This window comes from Miscanthus floridulus, chromosome 10 (genome assembly GCF_019320115.1).
Source record: "Miscanthus floridulus cultivar M001 chromosome 10, ASM1932011v1, whole genome shotgun sequence".
In the NCBI taxonomy this organism is placed as follows: domain Eukaryota; kingdom Viridiplantae; phylum Streptophyta; class Magnoliopsida; order Poales; family Poaceae; genus Miscanthus; species Miscanthus floridulus.
The window spans coordinates 15400293-15418203 of record NC_089589.1 but is presented as its reverse complement, the minus strand read 5'-3'; the positions used below and the strand labels follow the sequence as shown (position 1 = coordinate 15418203).

The 17911-nt window shown below is 48.7% G+C and overlaps 1 long non-coding RNA gene across 2 annotated transcripts; it reads left to right on the top strand.

Annotated features, from left to right (window-relative positions):
• Nucleotides 1–15703: 15703 nt before the first annotated feature.
• LOC136484960 (uncharacterized) lies at nucleotides 15704–16942 on the top strand. 2 transcript variants are annotated; one of them, XR_010766280.1, is made up of 4 exons: nucleotides 15704–15777; nucleotides 15855–15975; nucleotides 16037–16360; nucleotides 16446–16942. It is a non-coding gene; the product is annotated as an uncharacterized lncRNA (long non-coding RNA). The 2 variants fall into 2 exon arrangements; XR_010766279.1 differs by lacking the exon at nucleotides 15704–15777 and having other exon boundaries at nucleotides 15813–15975.
• The last annotated feature ends 969 nt before the right edge of the window (nucleotides 16943–17911 follow it).

The window sequence follows — 17911 nt, the reverse complement described above, 5'->3', positions numbered from 1 at the left end:
GGGGGCGAAGAGCTCTACTAAGGAGGCGTGGGAGGCTATTACGGTGATACACGTCGGTTCCGACCGCGCAAAGAAGGCGACGACCCAGCTTCTGAAGCAGGAGTATGCCAACCTCAAGTTTAAGGATGGTGAAATGGTGGAGGACTTCTCCCACCTCCTGTAGATGCTCATCAGCAAGCTGAAGAGCCATGGCATCACCATCGACAAAGAGGAGGCGGTCTCCAAGTACCTCCACTCCGTGCCAGCAAAGTACATCCAGATCGCTCTCTCCATAGAGACGATGCTGGACTTGTCCACCCTCACCATTGAGGATGTGACAGGCCATCCGCGGGCGGTGGACGAGCGCTAGGAGCAGGCGACAACAACGAAGGATAGAGGCAAACTACTGCTGACAGAGGAGGAGTGGGCTGCTCGGAGAAACTCCAGGGTAGCCTCCTCCAGCCGCGGTGGTGATTGCAAATGCCGCGGCAAGGCTTCTTCGATGAAGAAAAACCAGGTTGACCCCAACGCCTGTCGACGCTACGGGAAGACAGGTCATTGGGCACAGGAGTGCCCAAATCGCAAGGAGGAGAAGAAGGCTGAAGCTCATCTAGCATAAGCTGATGATGATGATGAGGCCACTATCCTGATGGCGACATTCTGTGCACTGCACGATGTCGAGGTCGAGGAGAAGGAAGAGGTGCAGATGGTGGAAGGACCTAGGATGGCCTTGAAAGCCATCAACCTCGATGAACCATGTTCTCAAGTCCACCTCAGACAACTGGGCGGCGAGCAGGAGCTACGGTGGTACCTGGACTCTAGCGCCAACAACCACATGATGGGCTCCAAGGCAGCCTTCTTTTAGCTTGACGATGATGTTACCGGTACGGTGAAGTTTGGTGACGGCTCAAGGGTGGCAATCCAAGGGCATGACACCATCATCTTCAGGTGCTAGAATAGGAAGCACCGCGCGCTAACGAATGTATATTACATACCGCAGCTGTGTTCGAGCATCTTCAGCATTGGTCAGCTGGATGAGCGCGGCAGCGAGATACTGATCAAGGACGGAGTCCTCAGGATCAGAGACCGGGAGCAGCGACCTCTTGCCAAGGTGAAGAGGTCCCAGAACCTGTTGTACCTGCTCGACCTGAAGGTAGAGCAGTTGGTGTGCCTAGCGGCAAGGCACACTGAGGAGCCATGGCTGTGGCATGCCTGGTTCAGACATCTCAGCTTTGACGCGCTTGGTCGGCTAGAGAAGATAGTCCGAGGGCTACCCCACATCAAGCACGGAGGCAAGCTGTGTGACAGCTACTTGGCCGGGAAGCAGAGGAGGCTACCGTTCCCAAAGGCGGCCAAGTATCACGCGGAGGACACTCTCGAGCTCATCCACGACAACCTTTGTGGGCCGATCACACCAGCCACAAACGGTTGTCGACAGTACTTCCTCCTACTTGTGGATGATTGTAGTCGCTACATGTGGCTGCAACTCCTAACGAGTAGCGACGAAGCGGCGACGACGATCAAGAAGTTCAAGATGCGTGCGGAGGCCGAGAGCAGCACGAAGCTCCACGTGCTGAGGACTGATCGTGGCGGCGAATTCACTTCGGTGGAGTTCGCTACGTACTGCGTGGATCAGGGTGTGGTGTGACACCACACCGCGCCATACTCGCCACAACAGAATGACGTGGTGGAGAGGTGGAACCAGACGGTGGTCGACATGGCTCGATCCATGATGAAGGCCAAAGGCATGCCGGCAAGGTCCTGGGGGGAGGTGGTGACCACGGCGGTGTTCATCCTCAACCATGCTCCCACCAAGGCCCTGAAGGGCAAGATGCCGTTCGAGGCTTGGCATGGACGCAAGTCGAGCGTGTCCTTCCTCCGGACATTTGGCTGCATCGGCCACGTCAGGAAGACTAAGCCGGTCCTCACCAAGCTAGAGGACAGGAGCACACCGATGGTGTTCCTGGGCTATGCGGAGGGTACCAAGGCGTACTGGCTCTATGACCCATGCGGAGACAAGGTACTTGTCTCACGTGACATCGTGTTCGATGAGAAGGTGGCTTAGGACTGAACAGTCTGAGCACGGGGGAAGCTGGCGGCTTCACCAGCACCTTCGTCGCCGAGCACTTGGTCATCCACGGTGGTGGAGACGCTGGGGAAGAGGTGTCGAGCACTCCAACAATAGAGCTGAGCACTCCTGGGGCTATGCCAAGCACTTCTGGAGGGATGCCGAGCACGCCAGGAGTGGAGCCGGGAGGTCCTGCAATGGTGGCAACCACTCTAGGACGGGTGCCGAGCACACCCATAGCAGAGCCAAGAGATCTTGCAGTGGTGCCGACCACTCCAAGATCGAGGCTCAACGGTCCTACAGTGGTGCCGAGCACTGAAACCGGGGTGCCGAGCACTCCAGGTGCTGTGCCGAGCACTCCGGCGGAACAGGGAACTCCATCGTTGCTGATTGAGTTCACCTCACCTCCAAGTGACATCATTGAGTTCGTGGATGCCTTCCACGAAGGTGAGGAGGTGCGGTTCTATAGGCTGGATGACATCGTCGGTGGCACAGGGCCCTTAGGCCTGGCTAGTCGGCTGCTCAATGACCAAGAGCTGTTGCTCATCAGTGTAGAGGAACCACCCACGTTCGCGCTGGCGGAGCACGATGGAAACTAGCGACGGGTGATACTGGAGGAGATGAAGGCGATCGAGGAAAACGAGACTTGGGAGCTTATCGATCCACCTCCAGGATGTCGTCCGATCAGCCTAAAGTGGGTGTACAAGGTCAAGCGGGATGAGCTCGGCGCCATTGTCAAGCACAAGGCGCCTCGTCGCCCGAGGCTTTGTTCAGTGCGAGGGCATCGACTTCAAGGAAGTCTTTGCGCCAGTAGCGCGCATGGAGTCTGTTCGTTTGCTACTAGCCTTGGCAGTAGTAAAGGACTGGCGCGTCCATCACTTGGACGTTAAATCGGCCTTCCTCAATGGCGAGCTAGCGGAGACGGTCTTCGTCAGGCAATCTCCGGGTTTCACCGTCAAGGGAGCGGAGCACAAGGTGCTCCGACTGCGCAAGGCGCTCGACGGGCTACGACTGGCCCCACGAGCGTGGAACGCCAAGCTTGACGCCATGCTGGGTGAGCTTGTGTTCATGAGGTGCGCAACCGAGCACGCGCTCTACACACGGCGACGGGGGAAGGAAGAGCTCGTCGTCGACGTGTATGTGGATGACTTGATCATCACCGGCGCGCGTGTGGAGGACATTAGCAGCTTCAAGCGCGAGATGGCGGCTTGTTTTTGAATGAGCGATCTCGGCGCACTCTCCTACTACCTCGGCATCGAGGTGAGATAGGGGAAGGAGGAACTCATGCTCGGTAAGAGCGTGTATGCCTCGAAGCTATTAGAGCTGAGTGGCATGGCTGAGTGCAAGCCATGCGTGACTCCGATGGAGGAGCGGCTGAAGCTGACAAAAGCCAGCACCGCGGTGAAGGTGGATGCAACACTTTACCGGAGCATCGTCGGCAGTCTACGCCACCTAGTCCATACGAGGCCAGATATTACGTTCGCCGTGGGCTATGTCAGTCGCTTCATGGAGGATCCTCGAGAGGATCACTGGGCTGCAGTGAAGCGGCTACTACGCTACATCAAGGGGACGGTGGATCAGGGGATCATCTTTCCAAGACCGGCTAGAGTAGGCTGCAGTTCACTGTGTTCAACAATGCCGACATGGCGGGGGACATCGATGGACGATGGAGCACCTCTGGCGTGCTCGTCTTCCTCAGGTCAGCTCCAATTTCATGGCTGTCGCTGAAACAGAAGGTGGTGGCGCTGTCTACGTGCGAGGCAGAGTATGTAGCGGCGACCACAACGGCGTGCCAAGTTGTGTGGCTGCGCCGGCTGCTGGGCGAGCTGACCGGTGCGGAAGCTCACCCACCAGCACTGATGGTGGACAACCAGCCCGCCATCGCCCTTGCGAAGAATCCGGTTCTCCACGACCGGAGCAAGCACATCGACGTGAAGTGTATTTCCTCAGGGACTGTGTCGATGAAGGGCAGATTGTCATTGAGTTCGTCAAAACTGGTCGGCAACTCGCGGACGTCCTCAGCAAGCTGCTCGAACGTCTTCGACTCATGGAGCTGAAGGAGATGATCAGCATGGAGGGGGTACAAGGGATAGCAGTAGGATTAGGGAAAGAAATGTTAGATAATCTACTGCTTCCTTGTGTGAACACACAGCAAGGGAAGACGACGCCGAAAAGGCTCCCTGCTGTGGTACTGTAGCTGCTGCAGGGGCAGGCGCCGAACGACTCACCTGCCTCCCTGTAGCCACGGCAGGGACAGGCGCAGAAGTCAGTCCTGCTGTGTTATCTAGTCACTGTTGCAGCAGGGCAGCCGTACGAGGACTAGATGAGTAGAGTTATATATATAGTTTGCCACTATAACTCAACAAAGTGAGTTCAGATTTACCATCTTCTATACAGAACTCCGGCCAACGTTGGTGCTTGTACTGTGTGTGCTCTGTTCTCCCTCTTTTTCTACCTCTAGCCATAGTGTGTGGTCGGACAACGTCTGTCATGCTCGACCGTGGTCGACGAGACTGATGAGTGGTCGACTCACCTGAGCCGGTGATCCTGTAGACTAACAGGTCTAAGCGCTGGACCTTTTCTTCCCATGGCCGGCAAACTACTGGACATGACAGTTTTAGTTTCTACTACGTTTCTGCCCTGTTTCTTGCATCAAATAATCATCACTAGTATGTCAACAGAGGATCACACTACAGCTGAATAAAAGTTGAATAGTCAAGTCGAAATAAACGCAGCAGCAGTTTGTTGAATGCTTGAACACGACTGACAGGGACAGCATACTCACGCTGCCAGTCCCTCCAATATGGCCGTTTTGGGCCCCCGTGATCGAATCTTGAGAAGCCCATGTTAATTTCAGACCGTCTGCGTACTGCCCTGCTTAACTGGTGCTAAGTCTTCTCCCCTCAAAAAAAAAAAAAAATGGTGATAAGTCTCCCCCATTTAGCGCGCTAAGGGTATAGCCTAATCTAGAAATTATCACGTGATAATTTCTATACATATAGGCAATATATATATAAAATAATATTTCTAATAGATACTCCCTCCGTTCCTGTTTACCCGGCGTACAGCCGACAATATGGGGCGGTGCATGTATGCCGAGGTGTACGTCATATAGGGCGTGATTGGTTGTAGAACAAGCCTTGAGCCAGGATGGCCAGGCTATGCAGGACCAAAGAAGCTGGATTGAGCTTGTGCAAGTGATCGTGTTTGGTTGTCTTTGCTGTTGGTCTAGTACGAGACGGAATTGTGTTTGGTTGCATGCATACATCAGTTTTTTTTGGTGTTTGACGCATAGGTCTCTGCATCCTGGATGAATAAGTCATCCTGCACCATGAGGGAAGGAGAAATCCAAAAGATGGAGACGTGCGAGATGAAGGAGGACAAACGAATGAAAAGATGTAGGCAAAAAGTACGAGCAGGACAACCAAACACGGCGTAAGTACACGGAGGAATGCAGAATGCTCCTTCGGACAGCCTGGTTCATGCAACCAATCACCCCCATAAAGAAGCGATGCATGCTGCATGCTGCGTGAGCTGGAGCTAAAGCGTGGACGTCGCTGCATGCAAGCTAGTACTAGTTCACTCCATGCAAGCTAGCGCGGGATAAGAATGGCTTCGTGACCGGCGGCGCGGTGCTAATCACGACGTACGTAGTAAATGCACTTCACATATTTCCGTGTACATCTTGGTATCTGTAATCGGGGCTTGTGCGCCGGGTATACAGGAACGGAGGGAGTAGTTTTCAGATTTTTTTGTTATGCATCTTCTTTCTCCATCGTATACATATTACATCTCTATGTACCTTGGTTCCTGTAGACATAGGAGCCATGTGGTTGATCGAATCGATTCCGATTCTCACGAGAGTCATGTGGAACGGCACTAAACGGGTTATGAGCGAAATGTTTTAGCTAAGAAACGTTTCATGTATTTTGCCTAAGCTCCTGAATAAGCCGAAATGTAGATGCAATACTTGGACAGAGCATTGGCCACGTGATGATTCCAGTTCTCTCTCGTCTTCCTCCTCGCTCCTCTGCCTTGATCAAGCTATCCTGCTCTACTAGTTCGCAGTACCATGTCGCAAATGTGCGACTTCATAACACACTCCATATATTTGTAACCATGCGATTCCACCTCTGGCTCTAGGGAGGGAAGAAAACATCTGATGCTTCGATGATTTTTAGAAAAGGATAACCAATTCCCATCTAATTTGTCGGTCTCGATTTGTGCAAGCTCTCTTTTATAAATTCTGCACTGATTTCTTTCCTGGCATTCCTTTTCGCAATGAAAGCAAATAATCTTGTTGCTTGAACTTGGCTATGATCTCTCCCTATATTTACTTCTGCATCGCTAAAATTTCACTTGGCTTCGACCATAATTTTCTTTTTTCTTTTCAGCCACATATGCATCAGAAGAAGATGACACATTGGTGCCCTTTTCTTTCCTTTTGGCTTCCTCATTCAGTAGGCTGTTCTTCACCATATCAGGAGTCAGCTTACCATTTGGAGCTGAATTGCTGAGCGATACAACAAGTATGTTCCAGCTGTCCGACAATGAGCTCCACAATAACAATGCTGCACTATATCATGAAGATTTATCTTCATGGCTGTCAGCTGATTTTTGTGGCCTTAGAAGACATTCAAGTGTTGAATAACACTGCTGTCGTCTCGGTACTCTAGCTTTGCACACCGATTTATCACCAAGGCTTTGTTAACTGTTGTCTTCCACTCATACATAGATTCTAATTTTTACCACAACTCAAACACATTTGTATCATTAGCAAAATGGTGAAAAATATTGCGGTTGATGTGCAAACGAGTCATACCTACTTCCTTCTTATTTAATACTCTCTAATCTTCCTCCATGATTCTCGTCGGTACTTTGTCTCTCACAATTCGCTCATACAAACCCTTGCAATAAAGCAAGCCCTCCATCATGGACTTCTATAAAGAATAATTTGAAGCATCAAGCTTGATCATATCATTTGGGGGTGTTGCTGTCCTCCATTTGCCAAAGTGAGAATATCATCTCCAACAATCAATTAGGCTTCGATACCAGTTAGGTTGGGATAACCACGGTAACTCACTTGCTAGTGATAGCGAAAGCGCTTAATTTCACCACACCTGAAATCAGCCCATTGGTCTCAACCTATTCGCAGGAGGAAAACATATGCATCACACATATAAATGGAGGAAATGACAATAGTTGTAGCAAATTGCATCGATCCACACATCAACAAGATACACCAGATTTAACGCGAAAACCCCAATTTAGGGTAAAAACCACAGGACCAATCCAGCAAAATCTTCTTCCACTATATGCTTGTGGGATTACAAGTTCATCTTTAGCACTTGAGGCAACCATACATCAAGATTTACAGATTCTGGATAGCAACAGTAAGACTTAGGGCTTCTATTAGGGAGTGGAAAGACCTCACCAAATAATGGTGGGACTCATATTAGAGGCACCAATGATGTGGATGTGAAGCTTCATAACCTTCAGAATGAATCTCTCCTCTAACCTCCTTCAACCTCTCTTTTCTTCTCTGGTTTTCTTTCCTCCACTCACACGCAAGGAGGAAAGGCTGAATACTGGTTTCACTCACACACAAGGAGTGGCTAGTCTTCACACACACACACTCTCTCTCTCTCTCTCTCTCTCTCTCTCTATATATATATATATATATATATATATATATATATATATATATATATATATATATATATATATATATATATATATATATATATATATAACTACTATCCTATAGCTGGCTGCAGAATAACTTATTCTGTAGCCACTTTGAGTTACGATAATTACTATGTTAATTTACGAGATTTACAGTAACTCCTTACTAAGTGGTTTAATATAACGTTATGGTAAATATCCCCATGTGTTATAGTAACCCAACTATCGTAAATATGTATTTATATTATGGTAAATTAGTATATAAAATTATAGTAAATGGAAGTGGCTACAGAATAACTTATTTTGTAGCCGGCTACTGAATAGCCTCTCCCTATATATATATATATATATATATATATATATATATATATATAGGGAGAGGCTATTCAGTAGCCGGCTACAAAATAAGTTATTCTGTAGCCACTTCCATTTACTATAATTTTATATACTAATTTACCATAATATAAATACATATTTACGATAGTTGGGTTACTATAACACATGGGGATATTTACCATAACGTTATATTAAACCACTTAGTAAGGAGTTACTATAATCTCGTAAAATAACATAGTAATTATCGTAACTCAAAGTGGCTACAGAATAAGTTATTCTGTAGCCAGCTACAGGATAGTAGTTCTATATATATATATATATATATATATATATATATATATATATATATATATATATATAGACACACACACATACTTATCTTCACGAAGAGGAGGAATGAGTGGTTATCGTGGCTACTGTCTAGATGCGTCTCCCTTCTCCTAGAAGCCAAGGAAGCAAATGGTAGATGTACACAATAAGTTGGTCCACTTTCCTGTGCTGCACCTATGACATGTGGGCTCTGTAGGAGCAATTACTCTCCCCATGGTCCACTCATGAGGAGGATTTCCCAACAAACCCTAGATAAGCTGTCAAACGCGCCTGGATTCTGACTTGACTACTAAACTATCCACTACACCAGCCTACAGCCTAACGACCCAGGGTCAGGAAACCTTCGTGTAAATAACACTTCAAAAAAAAAACCTTCCTGTAAATTATCCTATCTTTGCCCGAGTTAGGTAGGAGTAAAACCCTCTGGTAACCTGTATGATTACCAAAGAGGTATTGTAACAAAATTTTCTAAGACCTTAAAGGAATGCTACAATTTTTTCTAACCCTCTTAAAGGAAATCGTTCCAAGGCACATTCATGGAAAAAAAACATAAAATTTGAATAGCAATGCTTGAATAATGGCATTACTGCATTGCAGTACTGAAGCAATGAGATTGGGGAGCTGTTTCATGATTTCATCCCCCAACCAATTTAATACATGTTGCGCATCAACAAATAATAAATAGACGGTGATGAGGTTCCATATCTCACAAGGGTAGGATGCCCTTGGGAACATGCATTTTCCAGGGCTTTATTCTACGAATGAAAGAAGACTAGAGGAGATGGAGGCACAAGTACAGAGCCATCCAGATGCTGTATATATATGGAGAATAGGATTCAGGACAGCATTGAGGTTATCCCTTCAAGCTAGCTCATCCGCCGAGATTTGGTCCTCGGTCTGGCCTCCGTCCTCCAAGCTCTGTTTGCAAAAAATACACAAAGTGGCTCAGTAATGGAATAGTAGATTGACAAAAAAGATTATACTGAAATTGCATAAAAAGAGATCCAATCGTAAACAAGGTTACACGCCTGTTTCTTGATGGCATTGTCAAAGATAGTAGGAGCAGTTCCCTGTGCTCGTGTCTTATCCAAAGCAAGCTTGATGGCAGTTGTCACAAAATAGGCAATGTTATATGCAAAGAAGGACCCCTCTACAAGATACACACATTGCATTACACATACAACCCTGCAGTAAACAAAAACATGCCCAAAAGTGGAGGAAAAATCAGATACAAGATAAAGACACGGACCGTATAAGGTGAACTTCTGCTCTGCCCTTTTGTTCAGAAAGATTAGAGCCTTGTTTCCTGCTGCAGGGTCAATGTGGAAAAGCTTAGCAACATCAGGACTTGAAGTCTCGTAAAATTTGACACCACGTTCCAGCTTTGACGCATTAGCAAATTCATCACTGTAACCCCTCTGTAGCATTTGGCAAAAAAAAAAAAAGACAGTTCCGAGAATTAAAATTGTTTCCATCATGTAATGCTGCTTTCTTGCTCTCGTAGGCCATCATCTAGCTTAAAAAAAAATGCGAGACAGACAACAGCTACCACTACAGAATAACTAAGTAGTACTCCCTCCGTTCTAATTTAGATAGATAGTAAAATTAATATATCTAAAAAGACAAAACGTCTTACAATTTAGAATGAAGTGATAATAATTAATATATATGAAGAAAGTAACTGAAAGAAAGAAAGGGCCGGGTTCATACTGATGGAGAGTTGATGTAGGCAACAACCGCCATGTTGATTTTATCCTCGGCGAGTACCGCCTCAGCATCATCCATGGTGGCGATGCTTTTCAGATTAGGTGAAGCTTTCCACTCGCGGATGTCAAGGTGGTAGAGCAAGGTCCATAGGTGGGTGATGAACTCGCCACCCTGTGAGAGGCGCCGCATGTGCATCTCCACGTTGCCATACGGCGCCGCGTAGACCAACAAGCGGACCCACGCAAGCACCAGTGTGTCCCAGGGGTCAGAACGGTGGGAACCGTCGTCACCCTCACCCATAAGCTCCTCTGCCATATCCAGGGCATCCCAAAATCTAGGATCCATGTGGTCCTCTCCATTCCATTTTCTATCTCTCCAAGTTTCAGGGTCTGACAGTGCCCCCCCAAGGAATCTGTCCTTGTTCTTTTTTCTTCTTCCGAAGAAGAACCATCTGCTGTCCTTATCCTTGCCCAGAGCCATCCTTGCCGCCTTCTTGAATTCACCGTATGCACGCTTCGTCTCCGGGGCCGGCCCAGGGAGTAACTCTGGAGCTGACTCCACCAAGTAGGCGCAATACTTGGACAGAGCATTGGCCACGTGCCGGTTCCGGTTCGAGCCATCCTCCTGTTTTGGTTCCTGTTCTTTTAGTTCGCAGTACCATGTCGCAATGTGCAACTTCATAAACCTTCTGATGCTTGGATGCTTCTTAGAAAAGGATAACCAATTCCCATCTAATCTGTCGGTCTCGATCTTATCAAGAAACTTAACAATGGATTCCTTCACGTCGTCGTCCAACCTAATGGCAGGTCTTTTGTTGGTGTCGCTGCCCAGCAAATCCCAGAGCACCTCCCAAATGTAGTCCAAACCTAGCGTCATCACCAAGCGAGCACATTTCTTGTAAAGAAAGCCAATGGATGCTAACCTCCTGACTATTGACTTGGACTCTTTCCTGCTGCTGCTGCTGCTGCTGCCTGCTTCACCGTTGTCTCCTACAGTCATGGATGTTGTTGAGCTACTGACTGGTGACTTGCACTCTTTCCTCTTGCTGCTCCCTTCACCGTTTTTTCCTGCAGTCATGGATATTATTGAACTACTGACTGACTCTTTCCCGGTGCTGCTCCCTTCGCCGTTTTTTTCCGCAGTTAATCTCCCTTCAGGTAGTACTGAATACTGGCCGATCTTGTCTTGCCACAGGTACTTGTCAAACCAATTACTGCTGGTAGCTACAGACGCTTTCAATCTCATCAACCTTGCCCACCACCATGGCGTTTCATACGCACCTTGAGACCAGATTACCTTCTGTATGTTGGTGGCGTACCTAGAGGCAACGGCGACTCTCGCCCAGTTTGAGGTCCAGGACGGAATCAAGTGCATCAGCTGCAACAGAGCCTGGAACACCAATATGACAAAAGTGACAACAAGATCTGCAGTCGTGGTGTTCACTACATTGGTGCCACCACCACCACCAGAACCAGAAGTAGTATGGTGGCGGCTACTCATTGTCCCAGGAATGGCAGCTGCTACCCCAACAAAATTAAACATATCCCAATGAATGAAGCCAGTGCCCACAAACTAGCAGTTTTTGCTTGGTAGTAGTGAATGAATGGATTACCGGTGTAGAAGTAATCGTAGACAAGAGCCAACTCAATCTCAATCACCTTCAAGGCCCACTTGTAGTCAGTGCCCTTCAGCATTTCTGGGCGTGGTTTACGGTAGCCCAACCCAAGAACATGCCGTTGCAGATGATGAGACAGAGACATAGCAACACACACATCATGACAGGACCATAGCCACTCATCCTTGTTTCCATCTAACTTTAAAGAGGACAATGCATTTTCTACTTGTTCCAAACTGACACGATCACTCCCGTCAATGCCAAAATTGACGATCATACTATCTCGTTCAATTGCATGTATGTCGGGATGTTTTTTTTAAAACGTAACCGTGCCCAAGACCATCCAGCAAATTTTCAATCTTGTCTCTCATTCTCCTTTGTTGCACAAGAGACAGTGACCTATGAAATCCCTTGATGAAAGTGATGGCAGACAGCATGCCAATAGCTGTGTTACCAACTACAGTGGAGATGGTTGATATACTCATTAGTAGCACATATCCACAGTGGAGGCAAATTCCAAATACCACCTTTGAGAGCTGTCCCTTGTAGTCAAGGCCATTGTAGGCGGTCACTGGATCAATGCACCCAAATAGGGTGAACAAGGACACACATATGGGATACATCTCACTCGTCACCGATGATGATTGCATTAGACCAATGCTATAGGTCCCAAGGGATAGAGATAACACTTGTGCAGCAAAGAAGCCTTTTTGGACTATCCAGCTATTGGACCAGCGGCGGCATGACCCGTAGGCAGCAAGGAAGAAACTGAAGATGATGGCCACCATATATTGCTAATAACTGGATACGTAGCACTGTCCCCCTTGGGCTTTCCCACAGATCTCTCAATTGATGCGAGGACATTGTTGACGTTGTATTTAACAAGTGCTCCTTCATAGTCCCCATGCGACGATAATCCACCTTAACAGGAGAAGATGTTTGTAAGTGTAATGAACCAGCTTGCATCTCTATCTAAGCATGAGCATCACCAACATCGTCTTCTCTAAAAGGTTATTTTCAAAATGAAAGTTTAGTTATAGTTTCTGGCATAGGCGGACCGATCCATAGGGCGATGTAGGGCGGCCACCCTACCATCCCTCTGGCCGGTACCCCTCTCGCCGAGTCCCCAGGGCGGCGCCCCCTGCGACCCTGCAAGTGCCGACCCCGAACAGCAAGGGCGCGAGGCGGCGACAGGAGCGGAGTCGAGGTTGAAGACGAGACGAGAGAGGGATAGGCGTAGTGGGCTGTGGCGTACGTGTGTTGTTACATATAAATGACTGACTCCACTCTTCCGCATGGTCGCTCGTGGGCTCTTGTCGCTACCCTACCGAACACGAGCATGACCGCAGAACGCAGGCAGTGGCGACGGCGCAGTGCTCCTCGCGGCCCAGGCGCTCAACGCCGCCGGCTCCCCTCCGGCCCTCCCGCCGTCCCGCTCGGCGGCACCGCAGGCGGATCTGCCACCTGCGCTTCCCCATCAATTGTCAAGCGGCCAGCCGGTTGCGGCTCCCAGCTGGTTCCCAGCTGCTGGAGGACAGTGCCTACTCGGCTGCTTCCTGCCATAGCTGCCCCGGCGAGCATGTTTAGAGGTAGCATTACCACTTACCAGTTCCTCGGTTACAAAGAAACACGTACTATAAAGATCAATCAAATTTTGATATGTTATTTGTTTGCTAGTCACTTGTATAATTGTATAGATTTTTTTGATTATTCAGAGGGTTTTTTCATAAAGAAGCTGAGCAATTTCGTTACCAATTGAACGATCACATTGAGGAGACCAATTTCCTCTTGAATCTTCATTTATTTACCGAATTAGTGCTTAGAACATAATTGTTATGTAATACCACGACCTATATATGTGGTTTAACTAAAATATCAGTTAATTAAGTTTTATATATGTCGGATGATTTAGTTCCGGCAATGGCTAGCAACGTAATCGCTTAAGAGGAATCAGATGGTAGCATACGAGACAAAAGGATTTATCCACGGTGGCTGGTAAAACCCTACCATATCTTCTTGTATTCGTATGCTTGGTTATTGGGGTTGTTGCTCCTAGCTATGTGGTAGATTGGAATGAGATGGATTGGATTCGGATCACGAGGTCCCTATCCTCCTTTATATAGGCAGAGGGGGTAGCGTTACAATGAGGGCGATCGGCTTAACATATGGGTTTCCTAGTTTGTTACCCGAAATACGCAACAGAATGATCCTATGCTTTCATCCAGATACGCCTATCTCGGATATGATCGGCGTGCCTTGGTCTTCATGTTGATCGACCTCCTCAGCCTTTGTGGGCCTTCTCCTTGTTGGCTTCTGGCCCGATAGAAGGATGTGATCATATATATGGATGGTATGGGTACCCCTGGCCTATATATCCGACAGTAGCCCCTGTAGGACTTAATGACAAGCTAGTGAATATAGCTAAGCCCTCGGGTATCACAGATTCCCTATAACTTTAGGTACTATGAGTACTAATGAGCTTCTTCTCGAGTACTGAGGCTTTGAGTAGAGCGATTTGGGGCCCTTAAGTGTTAAGGCCCTGTATGCATTCAACTCGGGTGCCGAGGAGCTTATTCCGGTGGTAACACCGCACGTTTGGGGACATGATTCCTAGAGAGATGGGAGCATCTGAATCAGGTGGTAGCATCGCATAGTTGGAAACATAGCTTCCAGGGCGTTATTAACGCCTTACTCAGGTGGTAACACTGCATACCTGGAAATCTATAGCTTCCAGGGCATTGTGAAAGCCTTGCCCGGGTGGTAACACCGCATACCTAGAAACATAGCTTCCAGGGTGTTGTGAACGCCTTACTCGAGTGGTAACACAGCATACATGGAAACGTAGCTTCTAGGGCGTTGTGAATGCCTTACTCGGGTGGTAACACCGCATACCTGGAAACATAGCTTCTAGGGCATTATGAACGCCTTGCTCAGGTGGTAACACCACATTGTTGAGAACTTGGTTCCCGATGATATGTAGTGCGAGCTTTAGTCATTCCACGTTATTGAGTCGTGTTAAAAAATGATATAGAAAGGACATGGTAGTTTGTACCGTCTCAATTTTTACGCAACGCTACTTCTAGTCCTGCACATCTTAGTAAAACGGGGTGGTGTGCACCGTGCGAATTTTTAATCGTGAAAAGGGAGGCAACAAAAGTAGGGGAGAGGATTCATCGATACCTTTGGTTACCTAGAGATGACCCGATTCGAGTCAGTTTTTAGTTTGCTCTGCACCAAGTGCCTCACGTTTTTCTTTGAGACCTGCCAATTAGTGGGACCTCAAATTTTTGTGGACATCATAGCGGAAAGTGTGAGGCAAAGTCTCGTAGCCCAGAGGCCAAGACAACAGTAGTGTCCCAGGCCAGGAAGCGCTGAGGGTGAATAACGAACGCGTGAGTAGCTGTTGGTAGTTGCGTATGTTATTCTTCGAGCTGGTAGTGGATAGAACGAGTGAGCGTCCGCTTCCTAGTGAATAAGAGCAATAGGACTAACCCTGACACGTCATAAAACTCTTTTTTTTAATTCCAGGAGCTCGTACTATGGCCTTGGCCAACTTGTTTTCTGGTTTCCCACATAGGGGCACACATCCGCCGAAATAAGGTACTTCGAGCTCGCTCGGGTACTCGGGACATTTACATGACACCAAATGTTAGAGGTTTTAGGATCATACTAGTGACCCTCCCAAATGCCCCCCTGACTCTAAGATGGCTGGGTCGGTAATAAATCTATTATTACTGCTTACACCTACCGAAGGGGTGTGAACCGGGCCAAGTTCCCGATCTGAGCGTCAGACACTCGCCTGCACCGGCTCATGTGACAATACGTCTTGTTTGGGCTGCTGGGCCCCACGGCCTCCGTGGTTATGCGGATGGGTTCCTTCTCGTTGAAGCTAAGGGGTCAGTTCCGGCGACCTGTCTCCCCACGCGTGTTTCTCAAAGGCCGTGCCTCTCAGAGATCAAGGGGACGTGGCCTATCCTTAACTCCCGCTGTCGCCCAAGAATATTGCTAGAATTCCATCAACCGTGTGCGTCTCCTACTTCATAAAACAGAAGAGAGGGTGAGTTAGTACACCTGCATTGTAGTCTTTACACACTCACCTTTCCCTGCTCACCGCCTCCCTCCCACTTTCTCCAGAGCTTTGGTCGCTGCTCATAGCCAGGGAGAAGCGCCCGAGGGAGGAGCCAGAGAGGGAGCCTGCCGAGGAACGCGTCCCCTGAGGTCCTCCAATCCTTCAGATGGATCTAATTGGATTTGGGTAAGTATGAGTCTGCCCTTGGGTCTGTTCTTGAAGGATTGTGACGCATAACTTGGTGCAGAGCCATCTCAAAGGCGCGCTCGGTGCCGTGGCCTTCCGCGGGCTAGGATGGACCATCGTCGTCGTAGCTCCCGGTGACGTGGGCTGCATCGCCATCGGGCTTCTCCTCCTCTTCGTCTAGTGACAAGGAGTTTGACGATTGTGACCAGGACATCCACACCATCGTGCAGCAGCTGGATGCTACCGGCCAGGCCCTCCGTAATGAATGTCGGGAGGCGGAGCGGCTGAGGGAGTGCCTCTCGTCCGCGGAGACTGCTCGGCGCCGTGGCCGAGGAGACAGCCGTAGCCAAAGCCGTGGCTGCAGCAGCTCAGGCAGAGCTTGCCGGTATGCCGATCTCCATCTTCCCCGTGCCTTATCTGGAGTAACCCATGCTCTGATGCGGAGGGTTTCGCATCCTTGTTTCTTTTAGACGTGCAGGAGCAGTTGGCTGTTGCCTAGAACGAGAGTTGGCCTGGGGGTTGGTGAAGGTGGATCATCTGAGTGAAGAGTCGGCGGCCTGGGTACGTGGCTCTGCCGCCCTGGCAAGGGTCGGCAATAGCCATTATGTGACGCTACAGGAGGCGGCCATTGCTGCGGTCAGGCTGGTACCATGGCCTTCTAGAGTGGATTAGGGAGGTCGTGGCGCATGATGATTGCCATGGGGCTGTGGCAGCCCTGGCTACCACCCATCTACGCTTTCGACCTGAGGTGGATCTATGCACGGTGGAACCCGGGTTTCCGACGAGGGTGGAGATACCCGATGATGTCGACATCGGGCAGTTGATTGCCGAGTTTGCCGCCGCCGCCAATGCCATTGCTGCAGTAGTCAGCGTGGAGTGGGTCATCAAGGACACCCCTCGCCAGGGATGAGTTCCATTAACCTGTTCTCTTGTACAAAAGAAACATCTGAATAAAATTTTGGTTTGCAAATTAGTGATTCTCTGCAAACTTTCCTGTGTGACTGTGCATAGTAGTAGCCCCCGAACACTTGGATAGGTTAGTATAACATATTCAAGTGTTGGGACTTGCAAACCCCCACGACATTCTTGCTTGCGCGTACTACCTGAGTAGAACAGGTCGTTGTCACGGATTTTTTTTGGCTTGTACCCACATAGCCCCTGAGCATTTTGAACTGAGTATCATTGGGCTAGTGTAGCCATGCTCGGGAGGTGCTTTGGTCAGTTAGTGTTGCTTGTGCTGACAATTTGCATCTCGGGATTGGTTTTATAGCCCCCGAATGCCTTGTTATGTTAATGTAACATTGCAAGGTATTGAGAGAAAAAACACTCGTCGAGAGCATTGCATGGAATTAGAACTTAGCCCCCGATCGATCTGGGGAGGTGGTCTCCAGATCTCAGGGACACAAAACTTTTATTCACATCAATCTAAGACGTGTATAACACTATTTAGAAAAAAAGAGAAGATAAAAACTGCACCATTGTACCACTCTAGACTGGGCTAGGGTTTTATTGTGGAAGGTGCTATCAATGCTTTAGGTCTCAGGCTTGGAGCTGCCATCCATGGTCGGGTCGCCCCACTTTTCCTCTTGCCTTGCTTTCTCGGGCGCCTCCTCCGTTGGTGCAACGCCTGCAGCCTTGGGCGCCATGGTCACCGTCCTCTCGCCTGCCGCCGTTACCCTAGTCCAGTCGTTTAACTGGACCTCTGTATTTTTTGGGGAACCGGAGTGTGGACTGGTTAGCTCGGGGCGGTCATTGAGCCCCGGGGGCTTGGCTATGCGTAGGATATGCATGGCTAGGTGCTGGGATGCGGTCGGCTATGGCCGCCACCAGCTCCTGAATCCTTTGGATCGCCTAGCGTCCCTCCTTAATTAGTCGATGGCTACGGCATGGCTGCTGTCTCTCCATAGCCTCGGCTAGGTTTTGCTCAGCATCAGAA